This window comes from Ambystoma mexicanum, unplaced genomic scaffold (genome assembly GCF_040938575.1).
Source record: "Ambystoma mexicanum isolate Mex_15411 unplaced genomic scaffold, UKY_AmexF1_1 Mex_scaf10, whole genome shotgun sequence".
Classification (NCBI taxonomy): Eukaryota; Metazoa; Chordata; class Amphibia; order Caudata; family Ambystomatidae; genus Ambystoma; species Ambystoma mexicanum.
In genome coordinates this window covers 20001-32500 of record NW_027182325.1, presented here as the reverse complement: position 1 = coordinate 32500, position 12500 = coordinate 20001, and the positions used below count along the sequence as shown (strand labels likewise).

General features: G+C 47.6%; 34 non-coding genes and 9 pseudogenes across 34 annotated transcripts; all 43 read right to left on the bottom strand.

The window, feature by feature from the left end:
* Window positions 1–135: 135 nt before the first annotated feature.
* LOC138545867 (5S ribosomal RNA) lies at window positions 136–244 on the bottom strand (annotated as a pseudogene).
* Window positions 245–350: 106 nt separating this feature from the next.
* LOC138547244 (5S ribosomal RNA) lies at window positions 351–469 on the bottom strand. Its single transcript, XR_011291091.1, has one exon. It is a non-coding gene; the product is annotated as a 5S ribosomal RNA (ribosomal RNA).
* Window positions 470–575: 106 nt separating this feature from the next.
* LOC138542035 (5S ribosomal RNA) lies at window positions 576–694 on the bottom strand. Its single transcript, XR_011290025.1, has one exon. It is a non-coding gene; the product is annotated as a 5S ribosomal RNA (ribosomal RNA).
* A 106-nt stretch (window positions 695–800) lies between these two features.
* On the bottom strand, window positions 801–919 carry LOC138542129 (5S ribosomal RNA). The gene has a single exon (XR_011290117.1). It is a non-coding gene; the product is annotated as a 5S ribosomal RNA (ribosomal RNA).
* Window positions 920–1025: 106 nt separating this feature from the next.
* Window positions 1026–1144, bottom strand: LOC138538000 (5S ribosomal RNA). The gene has a single exon (XR_011286115.1). It is a non-coding gene; the product is annotated as a 5S ribosomal RNA (ribosomal RNA).
* Window positions 1145–1607: 463 nt separating this feature from the next.
* LOC138544842 (5S ribosomal RNA) lies at window positions 1608–1716 on the bottom strand (annotated as a pseudogene).
* A 106-nt stretch (window positions 1717–1822) lies between these two features.
* LOC138549465 (5S ribosomal RNA) lies at window positions 1823–1941 on the bottom strand. Its single transcript, XR_011293248.1, has one exon. It is a non-coding gene; the product is annotated as a 5S ribosomal RNA (ribosomal RNA).
* Window positions 1942–2047: 106 nt separating this feature from the next.
* LOC138536788 (5S ribosomal RNA) lies at window positions 2048–2166 on the bottom strand. The gene has a single exon (XR_011284951.1). It is a non-coding gene; the product is annotated as a 5S ribosomal RNA (ribosomal RNA).
* Window positions 2167–2272: 106 nt separating this feature from the next.
* On the bottom strand, window positions 2273–2381 carry LOC138542771 (5S ribosomal RNA; annotated as a pseudogene).
* A 105-nt stretch (window positions 2382–2486) lies between these two features.
* On the bottom strand, window positions 2487–2605 carry LOC138537628 (5S ribosomal RNA). Its single transcript, XR_011285758.1, has one exon. It is a non-coding gene; the product is annotated as a 5S ribosomal RNA (ribosomal RNA).
* A 106-nt stretch (window positions 2606–2711) lies between these two features.
* On the bottom strand, window positions 2712–2830 carry LOC138538212 (5S ribosomal RNA). Its single transcript, XR_011286320.1, has one exon. It is a non-coding gene; the product is annotated as a 5S ribosomal RNA (ribosomal RNA).
* Window positions 2831–2936: 106 nt separating this feature from the next.
* On the bottom strand, window positions 2937–3055 carry LOC138548617 (5S ribosomal RNA). Its single transcript, XR_011292412.1, has one exon. It is a non-coding gene; the product is annotated as a 5S ribosomal RNA (ribosomal RNA).
* A 463-nt stretch (window positions 3056–3518) lies between these two features.
* LOC138545866 (5S ribosomal RNA) lies at window positions 3519–3627 on the bottom strand (annotated as a pseudogene).
* Window positions 3628–3733: 106 nt separating this feature from the next.
* LOC138550798 (5S ribosomal RNA) lies at window positions 3734–3852 on the bottom strand. The gene has a single exon (XR_011294544.1). It is a non-coding gene; the product is annotated as a 5S ribosomal RNA (ribosomal RNA).
* A 107-nt stretch (window positions 3853–3959) lies between these two features.
* LOC138540404 (5S ribosomal RNA) lies at window positions 3960–4078 on the bottom strand. Its single transcript, XR_011288453.1, has one exon. It is a non-coding gene; the product is annotated as a 5S ribosomal RNA (ribosomal RNA).
* A 106-nt stretch (window positions 4079–4184) lies between these two features.
* Window positions 4185–4303, bottom strand: LOC138541817 (5S ribosomal RNA). Its single transcript, XR_011289813.1, has one exon. It is a non-coding gene; the product is annotated as a 5S ribosomal RNA (ribosomal RNA).
* Window positions 4304–4409: 106 nt separating this feature from the next.
* On the bottom strand, window positions 4410–4528 carry LOC138537999 (5S ribosomal RNA). The gene has a single exon (XR_011286114.1). It is a non-coding gene; the product is annotated as a 5S ribosomal RNA (ribosomal RNA).
* Window positions 4529–5003: 475 nt separating this feature from the next.
* LOC138544056 (5S ribosomal RNA) lies at window positions 5004–5112 on the bottom strand (annotated as a pseudogene).
* A 105-nt stretch (window positions 5113–5217) lies between these two features.
* On the bottom strand, window positions 5218–5336 carry LOC138540126 (5S ribosomal RNA). Its single transcript, XR_011288184.1, has one exon. It is a non-coding gene; the product is annotated as a 5S ribosomal RNA (ribosomal RNA).
* A 106-nt stretch (window positions 5337–5442) lies between these two features.
* On the bottom strand, window positions 5443–5561 carry LOC138547242 (5S ribosomal RNA). Its single transcript, XR_011291089.1, has one exon. It is a non-coding gene; the product is annotated as a 5S ribosomal RNA (ribosomal RNA).
* A 106-nt stretch (window positions 5562–5667) lies between these two features.
* Window positions 5668–5786, bottom strand: LOC138541446 (5S ribosomal RNA). Its single transcript, XR_011289453.1, has one exon. It is a non-coding gene; the product is annotated as a 5S ribosomal RNA (ribosomal RNA).
* Window positions 5787–5892: 106 nt separating this feature from the next.
* On the bottom strand, window positions 5893–6011 carry LOC138539244 (5S ribosomal RNA). The gene has a single exon (XR_011287318.1). It is a non-coding gene; the product is annotated as a 5S ribosomal RNA (ribosomal RNA).
* A 106-nt stretch (window positions 6012–6117) lies between these two features.
* On the bottom strand, window positions 6118–6236 carry LOC138537997 (5S ribosomal RNA). Its single transcript, XR_011286113.1, has one exon. It is a non-coding gene; the product is annotated as a 5S ribosomal RNA (ribosomal RNA).
* A 463-nt stretch (window positions 6237–6699) lies between these two features.
* LOC138544840 (5S ribosomal RNA) lies at window positions 6700–6808 on the bottom strand (annotated as a pseudogene).
* Window positions 6809–6914: 106 nt separating this feature from the next.
* On the bottom strand, window positions 6915–7033 carry LOC138547241 (5S ribosomal RNA). The gene has a single exon (XR_011291088.1). It is a non-coding gene; the product is annotated as a 5S ribosomal RNA (ribosomal RNA).
* Window positions 7034–7139: 106 nt separating this feature from the next.
* On the bottom strand, window positions 7140–7258 carry LOC138536787 (5S ribosomal RNA). Its single transcript, XR_011284950.1, has one exon. It is a non-coding gene; the product is annotated as a 5S ribosomal RNA (ribosomal RNA).
* A 106-nt stretch (window positions 7259–7364) lies between these two features.
* LOC138539243 (5S ribosomal RNA) lies at window positions 7365–7483 on the bottom strand. Its single transcript, XR_011287317.1, has one exon. It is a non-coding gene; the product is annotated as a 5S ribosomal RNA (ribosomal RNA).
* A 106-nt stretch (window positions 7484–7589) lies between these two features.
* Window positions 7590–7708, bottom strand: LOC138537996 (5S ribosomal RNA). Its single transcript, XR_011286112.1, has one exon. It is a non-coding gene; the product is annotated as a 5S ribosomal RNA (ribosomal RNA).
* Window positions 7709–8172: 464 nt separating this feature from the next.
* Window positions 8173–8281, bottom strand: LOC138545720 (5S ribosomal RNA; annotated as a pseudogene).
* A 105-nt stretch (window positions 8282–8386) lies between these two features.
* On the bottom strand, window positions 8387–8505 carry LOC138551205 (5S ribosomal RNA). The gene has a single exon (XR_011294934.1). It is a non-coding gene; the product is annotated as a 5S ribosomal RNA (ribosomal RNA).
* A 106-nt stretch (window positions 8506–8611) lies between these two features.
* Window positions 8612–8730, bottom strand: LOC138547240 (5S ribosomal RNA). The gene has a single exon (XR_011291087.1). It is a non-coding gene; the product is annotated as a 5S ribosomal RNA (ribosomal RNA).
* Window positions 8731–8836: 106 nt separating this feature from the next.
* On the bottom strand, window positions 8837–8955 carry LOC138541445 (5S ribosomal RNA). The gene has a single exon (XR_011289452.1). It is a non-coding gene; the product is annotated as a 5S ribosomal RNA (ribosomal RNA).
* Window positions 8956–9061: 106 nt separating this feature from the next.
* Window positions 9062–9180, bottom strand: LOC138541200 (5S ribosomal RNA). The gene has a single exon (XR_011289212.1). It is a non-coding gene; the product is annotated as a 5S ribosomal RNA (ribosomal RNA).
* A 106-nt stretch (window positions 9181–9286) lies between these two features.
* Window positions 9287–9405, bottom strand: LOC138542600 (5S ribosomal RNA; annotated as a pseudogene).
* Window positions 9406–9511: 106 nt separating this feature from the next.
* LOC138539242 (5S ribosomal RNA) lies at window positions 9512–9630 on the bottom strand. The gene has a single exon (XR_011287316.1). It is a non-coding gene; the product is annotated as a 5S ribosomal RNA (ribosomal RNA).
* Window positions 9631–9736: 106 nt separating this feature from the next.
* LOC138537995 (5S ribosomal RNA) lies at window positions 9737–9855 on the bottom strand. Its single transcript, XR_011286111.1, has one exon. It is a non-coding gene; the product is annotated as a 5S ribosomal RNA (ribosomal RNA).
* Window positions 9856–10533: 678 nt separating this feature from the next.
* On the bottom strand, window positions 10534–10652 carry LOC138537994 (5S ribosomal RNA). Its single transcript, XR_011286110.1, has one exon. It is a non-coding gene; the product is annotated as a 5S ribosomal RNA (ribosomal RNA).
* Window positions 10653–11116: 464 nt separating this feature from the next.
* On the bottom strand, window positions 11117–11225 carry LOC138545835 (5S ribosomal RNA; annotated as a pseudogene).
* A 105-nt stretch (window positions 11226–11330) lies between these two features.
* Window positions 11331–11449, bottom strand: LOC138540014 (5S ribosomal RNA). Its single transcript, XR_011288073.1, has one exon. It is a non-coding gene; the product is annotated as a 5S ribosomal RNA (ribosomal RNA).
* Window positions 11450–11555: 106 nt separating this feature from the next.
* Window positions 11556–11674, bottom strand: LOC138547239 (5S ribosomal RNA). The gene has a single exon (XR_011291086.1). It is a non-coding gene; the product is annotated as a 5S ribosomal RNA (ribosomal RNA).
* A 106-nt stretch (window positions 11675–11780) lies between these two features.
* LOC138541444 (5S ribosomal RNA) lies at window positions 11781–11899 on the bottom strand. The gene has a single exon (XR_011289451.1). It is a non-coding gene; the product is annotated as a 5S ribosomal RNA (ribosomal RNA).
* Window positions 11900–12005: 106 nt separating this feature from the next.
* On the bottom strand, window positions 12006–12124 carry LOC138539240 (5S ribosomal RNA). Its single transcript, XR_011287314.1, has one exon. It is a non-coding gene; the product is annotated as a 5S ribosomal RNA (ribosomal RNA).
* Window positions 12125–12230: 106 nt separating this feature from the next.
* On the bottom strand, window positions 12231–12349 carry LOC138537992 (5S ribosomal RNA). Its single transcript, XR_011286108.1, has one exon. It is a non-coding gene; the product is annotated as a 5S ribosomal RNA (ribosomal RNA).
* Between the last annotated feature and the right edge of the window lie 151 nt (window positions 12350–12500).

Genomic DNA, 12500 nt, shown 5'->3' with positions numbered 1-12500 from the left:
GTAAAAAGGTAGCTCCAGCCCTCATGATGTTGTCCAACATTTCCGCTATAAAACGGGATACAATTATTTTGGAAACATACCAAATTTGAAAAATAATTGAGAAGTTGCGCAATTACTAATCATGGAGCACAAAAGAGCCTACAGCACCTGGTATTCCCAGGCAGTCTCCCATCCAGGTACTAACTAGGCCTGACCCTGCTTAGCTTCCGAGATCGGGCACATTCAGTGTGGTGTGGCCGTAGGCTCTGGGCCTAGTGAGTTTTGTACTTTTAAGCATCTAGTCGGCTAGACCTTGCAGTTTTGAAAGGGAATTGTGAAATGGCTCACTTCCTGAACTTGGAGCACAAAAAAGCCTACAGCACCTGGTATTCCCAGGTGGTCTCCCATCCAGGTACTAACTAGGCCCGACACTGCTTAGCTTCCGAGATCAGACGAGATCGGGCGCAATCAGTGTGGTGTGGCCGTAGGCTCTGGGCCTAGTGAGTTTTGTACTTTTAAGCATCTAGTCAGCTAGACCTTGCAGTTTTGAAAGGCAATTGAGAAATGGCTCACTTCCTGAACTTGGAGCACAAAAAAGCCTACAGCACCTGGTATTCCCAGGCAGTCTCCCATCCAGGTACTAACGAGGCCCGACACTGCTTAGCTTCCGAGATCAGACGAGATCGGGCGCATTCAGGGTGGTGTGGCCGTAGGCTCTGGTTCTTGTGAGTTTTGTACTTTTAAGCATCTAGTCGGCTAGACCTTGCAGTTTTGAAAGGCAATTGAGAAATGGCTCACTTCCTGAACTTGGAGTACAAAAAAGCCTACAGCACCTGGTATTCCCAGGCGGTCTTCTATCCAGGTACTAACTAGGCCCGACACTGCTTAGCTTCTGAGATCAGACGAGATCAGGCACATTCAGTGTGGTGTGGCCGTAGGCTCTGGGCCTAGTGAGTTTTGTACTTTTAAGCATCTAGTCGGCTAGACCTTGCAGTTTTAAAAGGCAATTGAGAAAGGGCTCACTTCCTGAACTTGGAGCACAAAAAAGCCTACAGCACCTGGTATTCCCAGGCGGTCTCCCATCCAGGTACTAACTAGGCCTGACACTGCTTAACTTCCGAGATCAGTCGAGATCGGGTGCATTCAGTGTGGTGTGGCCGTAGGCTCTAGGAATGCTAAGAATATTACTCTTATGCATTTGCATTTAGTAAGCTAAGCCATGCAGCCACTTGCAACATGATACCACGCTCATCGCTCGATCAGGCTCGATCAGGCGAGATATATAAGACTGGTGGGCCCATTCAGGACTCCTATGTCTGGTAGGATAACTTTAATTCATCCATCCTGTGTCTGTTGCAGGGAGGTGGAGAGAACAATCAACACAATAATGGTTTTCTTTCATGCCTCTTGAAGGACTCAATATTCTCTGTACTGCATTACATGTGAAAGTCGATTTATTACCCATGAACACACTAACTGTATGCTAATTCTATGTAAAAAGGTAGCTCCAGCCCTCATGATGTTGTCCAACATTTCCGCTATAAAACGGGATACAATTATTTTGGAAACATACCAAATTTGAAAAATAATTGAGAAGTTGCGCAATTACTAATCATGGAGCACAAAAAAGCCTACAGCACCTGGTATTCCCAGGCAGTCTCCCATCCAGGTACTAACTAGGCCTGACCCTGCTTAGCTTCCGAGATCGGGCGCATTCAGTGTGGTGTGGCCGTAGGCTCTGGGCCTAGTGAGTTTTGTACTTTTAAGCATCTAGTCGGCTAGACCTTGCAGTTTTGAAAGGCAATTGTGAAATGGCTCACTTCCTGAACTTGGAGCACAAAAAAGCCTACAGCACCTGGTATTCCCAGGTGGTCTCCCATCCAGGTACTAACTAGGCCCAACACTGCTTAGCTTCCGAGATCAGACGAGATCGGGCACAATCAGTGTGGTGTGGCCGTAGGCTCTGGGCCTAGTGAGTTTTGTACTTTTAAGCATCTAGTCAGCTAGACCTTGCAGTTTTGAAAGGCAATTGAGAAATGGCTCACTTCCTGAACTTGGAGCACAAAAAAGCCTACAGCACCTGGTATTCCCAGGCGGTCTCCCATCCAGGTACTAACGAGGCCCGACACTGCTTAGCTTCCGAGATCAGACGAGATCGGGCGCAATCAGTGTGGTGTGGCCGTAGGCTCTGGGCCTAGTGAGTTTTGTACTTTTAAGCATCTAGTCAGCTAGACCTTGCAATTTTGAAAGGCAATTGAGAAATGGCTCACTTCCTGAACTTGGAGCACAAAAAAGCCTACAGCACCTGGTATTCCCAGGCGGTCTCCCATCCAGGTACTAACTAGGCCCGACCCTGCTTAGCTTCCGAGATCGGGCGCATTCAGTGTGGTGTGGCCGTAGGCTCTGGACCTAGTGAGTTTGTACTTTTAAGCATCTAGTCGGCTAGACCTTGCAGTTTTGAAAGGCAATTGTGAAATGGCTCACTTCCTGAACTTGGAGCACAAAAAAGCCTACAGCACCTGGTATTCCCAGGTGGTCTCCCATCCAGGTACTAACTAGGCCCGACACTGCTTAGCTTCCGAGATCAGACGAGATTGGGCGCATTCAGTGTGGTGTGGCCGTAGGCTCTGGGCCTAGTGAGTTTTGTACTTTTAAGCATCTAGTCGGCTAGACCTTGCAGTTTTGAAAGGCAATTGAGAAATGGCTCACTTCCTGAACTTGGAGTACAAAAAAGCCTACAGCACCTGGTATTCCCAGGCGGTCTCCCATCCAGGTACTAACTAGGCCCGACACTGCTTAGCTTCTGAGATCAGACGAGATCAGGCGCATTCAGTGTGGTGTGGCCGTAGGCTCTGGGCCTAGTGAGTGTTGTACTTTTAAGCATCTAGTCGGCTAGACCTTGCAGTTTTAAAAGGCAATTGAGAAAGGGCTCACTTCCTGAACTTGGAGCACAAAAAAGCCTACAGCACCTGGTATTCCCAGGCGGTCTCCCATCCAGGTACTAACTAGGCCTGACACTGCTTAACTTCCGAGATCAGACGAGATCGGGTGCATTCAGTGTGGTGTGGCCGTAGGCTCTAGGAATGCTAAGAATATTACTCTTATGCATTTGCATTTAGTAAGCTAAGCCATGCAGCCACTTGCAACATGATACCACGCTCATCGCTCGATCAGGCTCGATCAGGCGAGATATATAAGACTGGTGGGCCCATTCAGGACTCCTATGTCTGGTAGGATAACTTTAATTCATCCATCCTGTGTCTGTTGCAGGGAGGTGGAGAGAACAATCAACACAATAATGGTTTTCTTTCATGCCTCTTGAAGGACTCAATATTCTCTGTACTGCATTACATGTGAAAGTCGATTTATTACCCATGAACACACTACCTGTATGCTAATTCTATGTAAAAAGGTAGCTCCAGCCCTCATGATGTTGTCCAACATTTCCGCTATAAAACGGGATACAATTATTTTGGAAACATACCAAATTTGAAAAATAATTGAGAAGTTGCGCAATTACTAATCATGGAGCACAAAAGAGCCTACAGCACCTGGTATTCCCAGGCAGTCTCCCATCCAGGTACTAACTAGGCCTGACCCTGCTTAGCTTCCGAGATCGGGCACATTCAGTGTGGTGTGGCCGTAGGCTCTGGGCCTAGTGAGTTTTGTACTTTTAAGCATCTAGTCGGCTAGACCTTGCAGTTTTGAAAGGGAATTGTGAAATGGCTCACTTCCTGAACTTGGAGCACAAAAAAGCCTACAGCACCTGGTATTCCCAGGTGGTCTCCCAACCAGGTACTAACTAGGCCCGACACTGCTTAGCTTCCGAGATCAGACGAGATCGGGCGCAATCAGTGTGGTGTGGCCGTAGGCTCTGGGCCTAGTGAGTTTTGTACTTTTAAGCATCTAGTCAGCTAGACCTTGCAGTTTTGAAAGGCAATTGAGAAATGGCTCACTTCCTGAACTTGGAGCACAAAAAAAGCCTACAGCACCTGGTATTCCCAGGCAGTCTCCCATCCAGGTACTAACGAGGCCCGACACTGCTTAGCTTCCGAGATCAGACGAGATCGGGCGCATTCAGTGTGGTGTGGCCGTAGGCTCTGGTTCTTGTGAGTTTTGTACTTTTAAGCATCTAGTCGGCTAGACCTTGCAGTTTTGAAAGGCAATTGAGAAATGGCTCACTTCCTGAACTTGGAGTACAAAAAAGCCTACAGCACCTGGTATTCCCAGGCGGTCTTCCATCCAGGTACTAACTAGGCCCGACACAGCTTAGCTTCTGAGATCAGACGAGATCAGGCACATTCAGTGTGGTGTGGCCGTAGGCTCTGGGCCTAGTGAGTTTTGTACTTTTAAGCATCTAGTCGGCTAGACCTTGCAGTTTTAAAAGGCAATTGAGAAAGGGCTCACTTCCTGAACTTGGAGCACAAAAAAGCCTACAGCACCTGGTATTCCCAGGCGGTCTCCCATCCAGGTACTAACTAGGCCTGACACTGCTTAACTTCCGAGATCAGTCGAGATCGGGTGCATTCAGTGTGGTGTGGCCGTAGGCTCTAGGAATGCTAAGAATATTACTCTTATGCATTTGCATTTAGTAAGCTAAGCCATGCAGCCACTTGCAACATGATACCACGCTCATCGCTAGATCAGCGCTCGATCAGGCTCGATCAGGCGAGATATATAAGACTGGTGGGCCCATTCAGGACTCCTATGTCTGGTAGGATAACTTTAATTCATCCATCCTGTGTCTGTTGCAGGGAGGTGGAGAGAACAATCAACACAATAATGGTTTTCTTTCATGCCTCTTGAAGGACTCAATATTCTCTGTACTGTATTACATGTGAAAGTCGATTTATTACCCATGAACACACTACCTGTATGCTAATTCTATGTAAAAAGGTAGCTCCAGCCCTCATGATGTTGTCCAACATTTCCGCTATAAAACGGGATACAATTATTTTGGAAACATACCAAATTTGAAAAATAATTGAGAAGTTGCGCAATTACTAATCATGGAGCACAAAAAAAGCCTACAGCACCTGGTATTCCCAGGCAGTCTCCCATCCAGGTACTAACTAGGCCCGACCCTGCTTAGCTTCCGAGATCGGGGGCATTCAGTGTGGTGTGGCCGTAGGCTCTGGGCCTAGTGAGTTTGTACTTTTAAGCATCTAGTCGGCTAGACCTTGCAGTTTTGAAAGGCAATTGTGAAATGGCTCACTTCCTGAACTTGGAGCACAAAAAAGCCTACAGCACCTGGTATTCCCAGGTGGTCTCCCATCCAGGTACTAACTAGGCCCGACACTGCTTAGCTTCCGAGATCAGACGAGATCGGGCGCATTCAGTGTGGTGTGGCCGTAGGCTCTGGGCTTAGTGAGTTTTGTACTTTTAAGCATCTAGTCGGCTAGACCTTGCAGTTTTGAAAGGCAATTGAGAAATGGCTCACTTCCTGAACTTGGAGCACAAAATAGCCTACAGCACCTGGTATTCCCAGGTGGTCTCCCATCCAGGTACTAACTAGGCCCGACACTGCTTAGCTTCCGAGATCAGACGAGATCGGGCGCAATCAGTGTGGTGTGGCCGTAGGCTCTGGGCCTAGTGAGTTTTGTACTTTTAAGCATCTAGTCAGCTAGACCTTGCAGTTTTGAAAGGCAATTGAGAAATGGCTCACTTCCTGAACTTGGAGCACAAAAAAGCCTACAGCACCTGGTATTCCCAGGCGGTCTCCCATCCAGGTACTAACGAGGCCCGACACTGCTTAGCTTCCGAGATCAGACGAGATCGGGCGCATTCAGTGTGCTGTGGCCGTAGGCTCTGGTTCTTGTGAGTTTTGTACTTTTAAGCATCTAGTCGGCTAGACCTTGCAGTTTTGAAAGGCAATTGAGAAATGGCTCACTTCCTGAACTTGGAGTACAAAAAAGCCTACAGCACCTGGTATTCCCAGGCGGTCTTCCATCCAGGTACTAACTAGGCCCGACACTGCTTAGCTTCTGAGATCAGACGAGATCAGGCACATTCAGTGTGGTGTGGCCGTAGGCTCTGGGCCTAGTGAGTTTTGTACTTTTAAGCATCTAGTCGGCTAGACCTTGCAGTTTTAAAAGGCAATTGAGAAAGGGCTCACTTCCTGAACTTGGAGCACAAAAAAGCCTACAGCACCTGGTATTCCCAGGCGGTCTCCCATCCAGGTACTAACTAGGCCTGACACTGCTTAACTTCCGAGATCAGTCGAGATCGGGTGCATTCAGTGTGGTGTGGCCGTAGGCTCTAGGAATGCTAAGAATATTACTCTTATGCATTTGCATTTAGTAAGCTAAGCCATGCAGCCACTTGCAACATGATACCACGCTCATCGCTCGATCAGGCTCGATCAGGCGAGATATATAAGACTGGTGGGCCCATTCAGGACTCCTATGTCTGGTAGGATAACTTTAATTCATCCATCCTGTGTCTGTTGCAGGGAGGTGGAGAGAACAATCAACACAATAATGGTTTTCTTTCATGCCTCTTGAAGGACTCAATATTCTCTGTACTGCATTACATGTGAAAGTCGATTTATTACCCATGAACACACTACCTGTATGCTAATTCTATGTAAAAAGGTAGCTCCAGCCCTCATGATGTTGTCCAACATTTCCGCTATAAAACGGGATACAATTATTTTGGAAACATACCAAATTTGAAAAATAATTGAGAAGTTGCGCAATTACTAATCATGGAGCACAAAAAAGCCTACAGCACCTGGTATTCCCAGGCAGTCTCCCATCCAGGTACTAACTAGGCCTGACCCTGCTTAGCTTCCGAGATCGGGCGCATTCAGTGTGGTGTGGCCGTAGGCTCTGGGCCTAGTGAGTTTTGTACTTTTAAGCATCTAGTCGGCTAGACCTTGCAGTTTTGAAAGGCAATTGTGAAATGGCTCACTTCCTGAACTTGGAGCACAAAAAAGCCTACAGCACCTGGTATTCCCAGGTGGTCTCCCATCCAGGTACTAACTAGGCCCGACACTGCTTAGCTTCCGAGATCAGACGAGATCGGGCGCAATCAGTGTGGTGTGGCCGTAGGCTCTGGGCCTAGTGAGTTTTGTACTTTTAAGCATCTAGTCAGCTAGACCTTGCAGTTTTGAAAGGCAATTGAGAAATGGCTCACTTCCTGAACTTGGAGCACAAAAAAGCCTACAGCACCTGGTATTCCCAGGCGGTCTCCCATCCAGGTACTAACGAGGCCCGACACTGCTTAGCTTCCGAGATCAGACGAGATCGGGCGCAATCAGTGTGGTGTGGCCGTAGGCTCTGGGCCTAGTGAGTTTTGTACTTTTAAGCATCTAGTCAGCTAGACCTTGCAGTTTTGAAAGGCAATTGAGAAATGGCTCACTTCCTGAACTTGGAGCACAAAAAAGCCTACAGCACCTGGTATTCCCAGGCGGTCTTCCATCCAGGTACTAACTAGGCCCGACACTGCTTAGCTTCTGAGATCAGACGAGATCAGGCACATTCAGTGTGGTGTGGCCGTAGGCTCTGGGCCTAGTGAGTTTTGTACTTTTAAGCATCTAGTCGGCTAGACCTTGCAGTTTTAAAAGGCAATTGAGAAAGGGCTCACTTCCTGAACTTGGAGCACAAAAAAGCCTACAGCACCTGGTATTCCCAGGCGGTCTCCCATCCAGGTACTAACTAGGCCTGACACTGCTTAACTTCCGAGATCAGTCGAGATCGGGTGCATTCAGTGTGGTGTGGCCGTAGGCTCTAGGAATGCTAAGAATATTACTCTTATGCATTTGCATTTAGTAAGCTAAGCCATGCAGCCACTTGCAACATGATACCACGCTCATCGCTCGATCAGGCTCGATCAGGCGAGATATATAAGACTGGTGGGCCCATTCAGGACTCCTATGTCTGGTAGGATAACTTTAATTCATCCATCCTGTGTCTGTTGCAGGGAGGTGGAGAGAACAATCAACACAATAATGGTTTTCTTTCATGCCTCTTGAAGGACTCAATATTCTCTGTACTGCATTACATGTGAAAGTCGATTTATTACCCATGAACACACTACCTGTATGCTAATTCTATGTAAAAAGGTAGCTCCAGCCCTCATGATGTTGTCCAACATTTCCGCTATAAAACGGGATACAATTATTTTGGAAACATACCAAATTTGAAAAATAATTGAGAAGTTGCGCAATTACTAATCATGGAGCACAAAAAAAGCCTACAGCACCTGGTATTCCCAGGCAGTCTCCCATCCAGGTACTAACTAGGCCTGACCCTGCTTAGCTTCCGAGATCGGGGGCATTCAGTGTGGTGTGGCCGTAGGCTCTGGGCCTAGTGAGTTTGTACTTTTAAGCATCTAGTCGGCTAGACCTTGCAGTTTTGAAAGGCAATTGTGAAATGGCTCACTTCCTGAACTTGGAGCACAAAAAAGCCTACAGCACCTGGTATTCCCAGGTGGTCTCCTATCCAGGTACTAACTAGGCCCGACACTGCTTAGCTTCCGAGATCAGACGAGATCGGGCGCATTCAGTGTGGTGTGGCCGTAGGCTCTGGGCTTAGTGAGTTTTGTACTTTTAAGCATCTAGTCGGCTAGACCTTGCAGTTTTGAAAGGCAATTGAGAAATGGCTCACTTCCTGAACTTGGAGCACAAAAAAGCCTACAGCACCTGGTATTCCCAGGTGGTCTCCCATCCAGGTACTAACTAGGCCCGACACTGCTTAGCTTCCGAGATCAGACGAGATCGGGCGCAATCAGTGTGGTGTGGCCGTAGGCTCTGCGCCTAGTGAGTTTTGTACTTTTAAGCATCTAGTCAGCTAGACCTTGCAGTTTTGAAAGGCAATTGAGAAATGGCTCACTTCCTGAACTTGGAGCACAAAAAAGCCTACAGCACCTGGTATTCCCAGGCGGTCTCCCATCCAGGTACTAACGAGGCCCGACACTGCTTAGCTTCCGAGATCAGACGAGATCGGGCGCATTCAGTGTGCTGTGGCCGTAGGCTCTGGTTCTTGTGAGTTTTGTACTTTTAAGCATCTAGTCGGCTAGACCTTGCAGTTTTGAAAGGCAATTGAGAAATGGCTCACTTCCTGAACTTGGAGTACAAAAAAGCCTACAGCACCTGGTATTCCCAGGCGGTCTTCCATCCAGGTACTAACTAGGCCCGACACTGCTTAACTTCCGAGATCAGTCGAGATCGGGCGCAATCAGTGTGGTGTGGCCGTAGGCTCTGGGCCTAGTGAGTTTTGTACTTTTAAGCATCTAGTCAGCTAGACCTTGCAGTTTTGAAAGGCAATTGAGAAATGGCTCACTTCCTGAACTTGGAGCACAAAAAAGCCTACAGCACCTGGTATTCCCAGGCGGTCTCCCATCCAGGTACTAACGAGGCCCGACACTGCTTAGCTTCCGAGATCAGACGAGATAGGGCGCATTCAGTGTGCTGTGGCCGTAGGCTCTGGTTCTTGTGAGTTTTGTACTTTTAAGCATCTAGTCGGCTAGACCTTGCAGTTTTGAAAGGCAATTGAGAAATGGCTCACTTCCTGAACTTGGAGTACAAAAAAGCCTACAGCACCTGGTATTCCCAGGCGGTCTTCCATCCAGGTACTAACTAGGCCCGACACTGCTTAGCTTCTGAGATCAGACGAGATCAGGCACATTCAGTGTGGTGTGGCCGTAGGCTCTGGGCCTAGTGAGTTTTGTACTTTTAAGCATCTAGTCGGCTAGACCTTGCAGTTTTAAAAGGCAATTGAGAAAGGGCTCACTTCCTGAACTTGGAGCACAAAAAAGCCTACAGCACCTGGTATTCCCAGGCGGTCTCCCATCCAGGTACTAACTAGGCCTGACACTGCTTAACTTCCGAGATCAGTCGAGATCGGGTGCATTCAGTGTGGTGTGGCCGTAGGCTCTAGGAATGCTAAGAATATTACTCTTATGCATTTGCATTTAGTAAGCTAAGCCATGCAGCCACTTGCAACATGATACCACGCTCATCGCTCGATCAGGCTCGATCAGGCGAGATATATAAGACTGGTGGGCCCATTCAGGACTCCTATGTCTGGTAGGATAACTTTAATTCATCCATCCTGTGTCTGTTGCAGGGAGGTGGAGAGAACAATCAACACAATAATGGTTTTCTTTCATGCCTCTTGAAGGACTCAATATTCTCTGTACTGCATTACATGTGAAAGTCGATTTATTACCCATGAACACACTACCTGTATGCTAATTCTATGTAAAAAGGTAGCTCCAGCCCTCATGATGTTGTCCAACATTTCCGCTATAAAACGGGATACAATTATTTTGGAAACATACCAAATTTGAAAAATAATTGAGAAGTTGCGCAATTACTAATCATGGAGCACAAAAAAGCCTACAGCACCTGGTATTCCCAGGCAGTCTCCCATCCAGGTATTAACTAGGCCTGACCCTGCTTAGCTTCTGAGATCGGGCACATTCAGTGTGGTGTGGCCGTAGGCTCTGGGCCTAGTGAGTTTTGTACTTTTAAGCATCTAGTCGGCTAGACCTTGCAGTTTTAAAAGGCAATTGAGAAAGGGCTCACTTCCTGAACTTGGAGCACAAAAAAGCCTACAGCACCTGGTATTCCCAGGCGGTCTCCCATCCAGGTACTAACTAGGCCTGACACTGCTTAACTTCCGAGATCAGTCGAGATCGGGTGCATTCAGTGTGGTGTGGCCGTAGGCTCTAGGAATGCTAAGAATATTACTCTTATGCATTTGCATTTAGTAAGCTAAGCCATGCAGCCACTTGCAACATGATACCACGCTCATCGCTCGATCAGGCTCGATCAGGCGAGATATATAAGACTGGTGGGCCCATTCAGGACTCCTATGTCTGGTAGGATAACTTTAATTCATCCATCCTGTGTCTGTTGCAGGGAGGTGGAGAGAACAATCAACACAATAATGGTTTTCTTTCATGCCTCTTGAAGGACTCAATATTCTCTGTACTGCATTACATGTGAAAGTCGATTTATTACCCATGAACACACTACCTGTATGCTAATTCTATGTAAAAAGGTAGCTCCAGCCCTCATGATGTTGTCCAACATTTCCGCTATAAAACGGGATACAATTATTTTGGAAACATACCAAATTTGAAAAATAATTGAGAAGTTGCGCAATTACTAATCATGGAGCACAAAAAAAGCCTACAGCACCTGGTATTCCCAGGCAGTCTCCCATCCAGGTACTAACTAGGCCCGACCCTGCTTAGCTTCCGAGATTGGGGGCATTCAGTGTGGTGTGGCCGTAGGCTCTGGGCCTAGTGAGTTTGTACTTTTAAGCATCTAGTCGGCTAGACCTTGCAGTTTTGAAAGGCAATTGTGAAATGGCTCACTTCCTGAACTTGGAGCACAAAAAAGCCTACAGCACCTGGTATTCCCAGGTGGTCTCCCATCCAGGTACTAACTAGGCCCGACACTGCTTAGCTTCCGAGATCAGACGAGATCGGGCGCATTCAGTGTGGTGTGGCCGTAGGCTCTGGGCTTAGTGAGTTTTGTACTTTTAAGCATCTAGTCGGCTAGACCTTGCAGTTTTGAAAGGCAATTGAGAAATGGCTCACTTCCTGAACTTGGAGCACAAAATAGCCTACAGCACCTGGTATTCCCAGGTGGTCTCCCATCCAGGTACTAACTAGGCCCGACACTGCTTAGCTTCCGAGATCAGACGAGATCGGGCGCAATCAGTGTGGTGTGGCCGTAGGCTCTGGGCCTAGTGAGTTTTGTACTTTTAAGCATCTAGTCAGCTAGACCTTGCAGTTTTGAAAGGCAATTGAGAAATGGCTCACTTCCTGAACTTGGAGCACAAAAAAGCCTACAGCACCTGGTATTCCCAGGCGGTCTCCCATCCAGGTACTAACGAGGCCCGACACTGCTTAGCTTCCGAGATCAGACGAGATCGGGCGCATTCAGTGTGCTGTGGCCGTAGGCTCTGGTTCTTGTGAGTTTTGTACTTTTAAGCATCTAGTCGGCTAGACCTTGCAGTTTTGAAAGGCAATTGAGAAATGGCTCACTTCCTGAACTTGGAGTACAAAAAAGCCTACAGCACCTGGTATTCCCAGGCGGTCTTCCATCCAGGTACTAACTAGGCCCGACACTGCTTAGCTTCTGAGATCAGACGAGATCAGGCACATTCAGTGTGGTGTGGCCGTAGGCTCTGGGCCTAGTGAGTTTTGTACTTTTAAGCATCTAGTCGGCTAGACCTTGCAGTTTTAAAAGGCAATTGAGAAAGGGCTCACTTCCTGAACTTGGAGCACAAAAAAGCCTACAGCACCTGGTATTCCCAGGCGGTCTCCCATCCAGGTACTAACTAGGCCTGACACTGCTTAACTTCCGAGATCAGTCGAGATCGGGTGCATTCAGTGTGGTGTGGCCGTAGGCTCTAGGAATGCTAAGAATATTACTCTTATGCATTTGCATTTAGTAAGCTAAGCCATGCAGCCACTTGCAACATGATACCACGCTCATCGCTCGATCAGGCTCGATCAGGCGAGATATATAAGACTGGTGGGCCCATTCAGGACTCCTATGT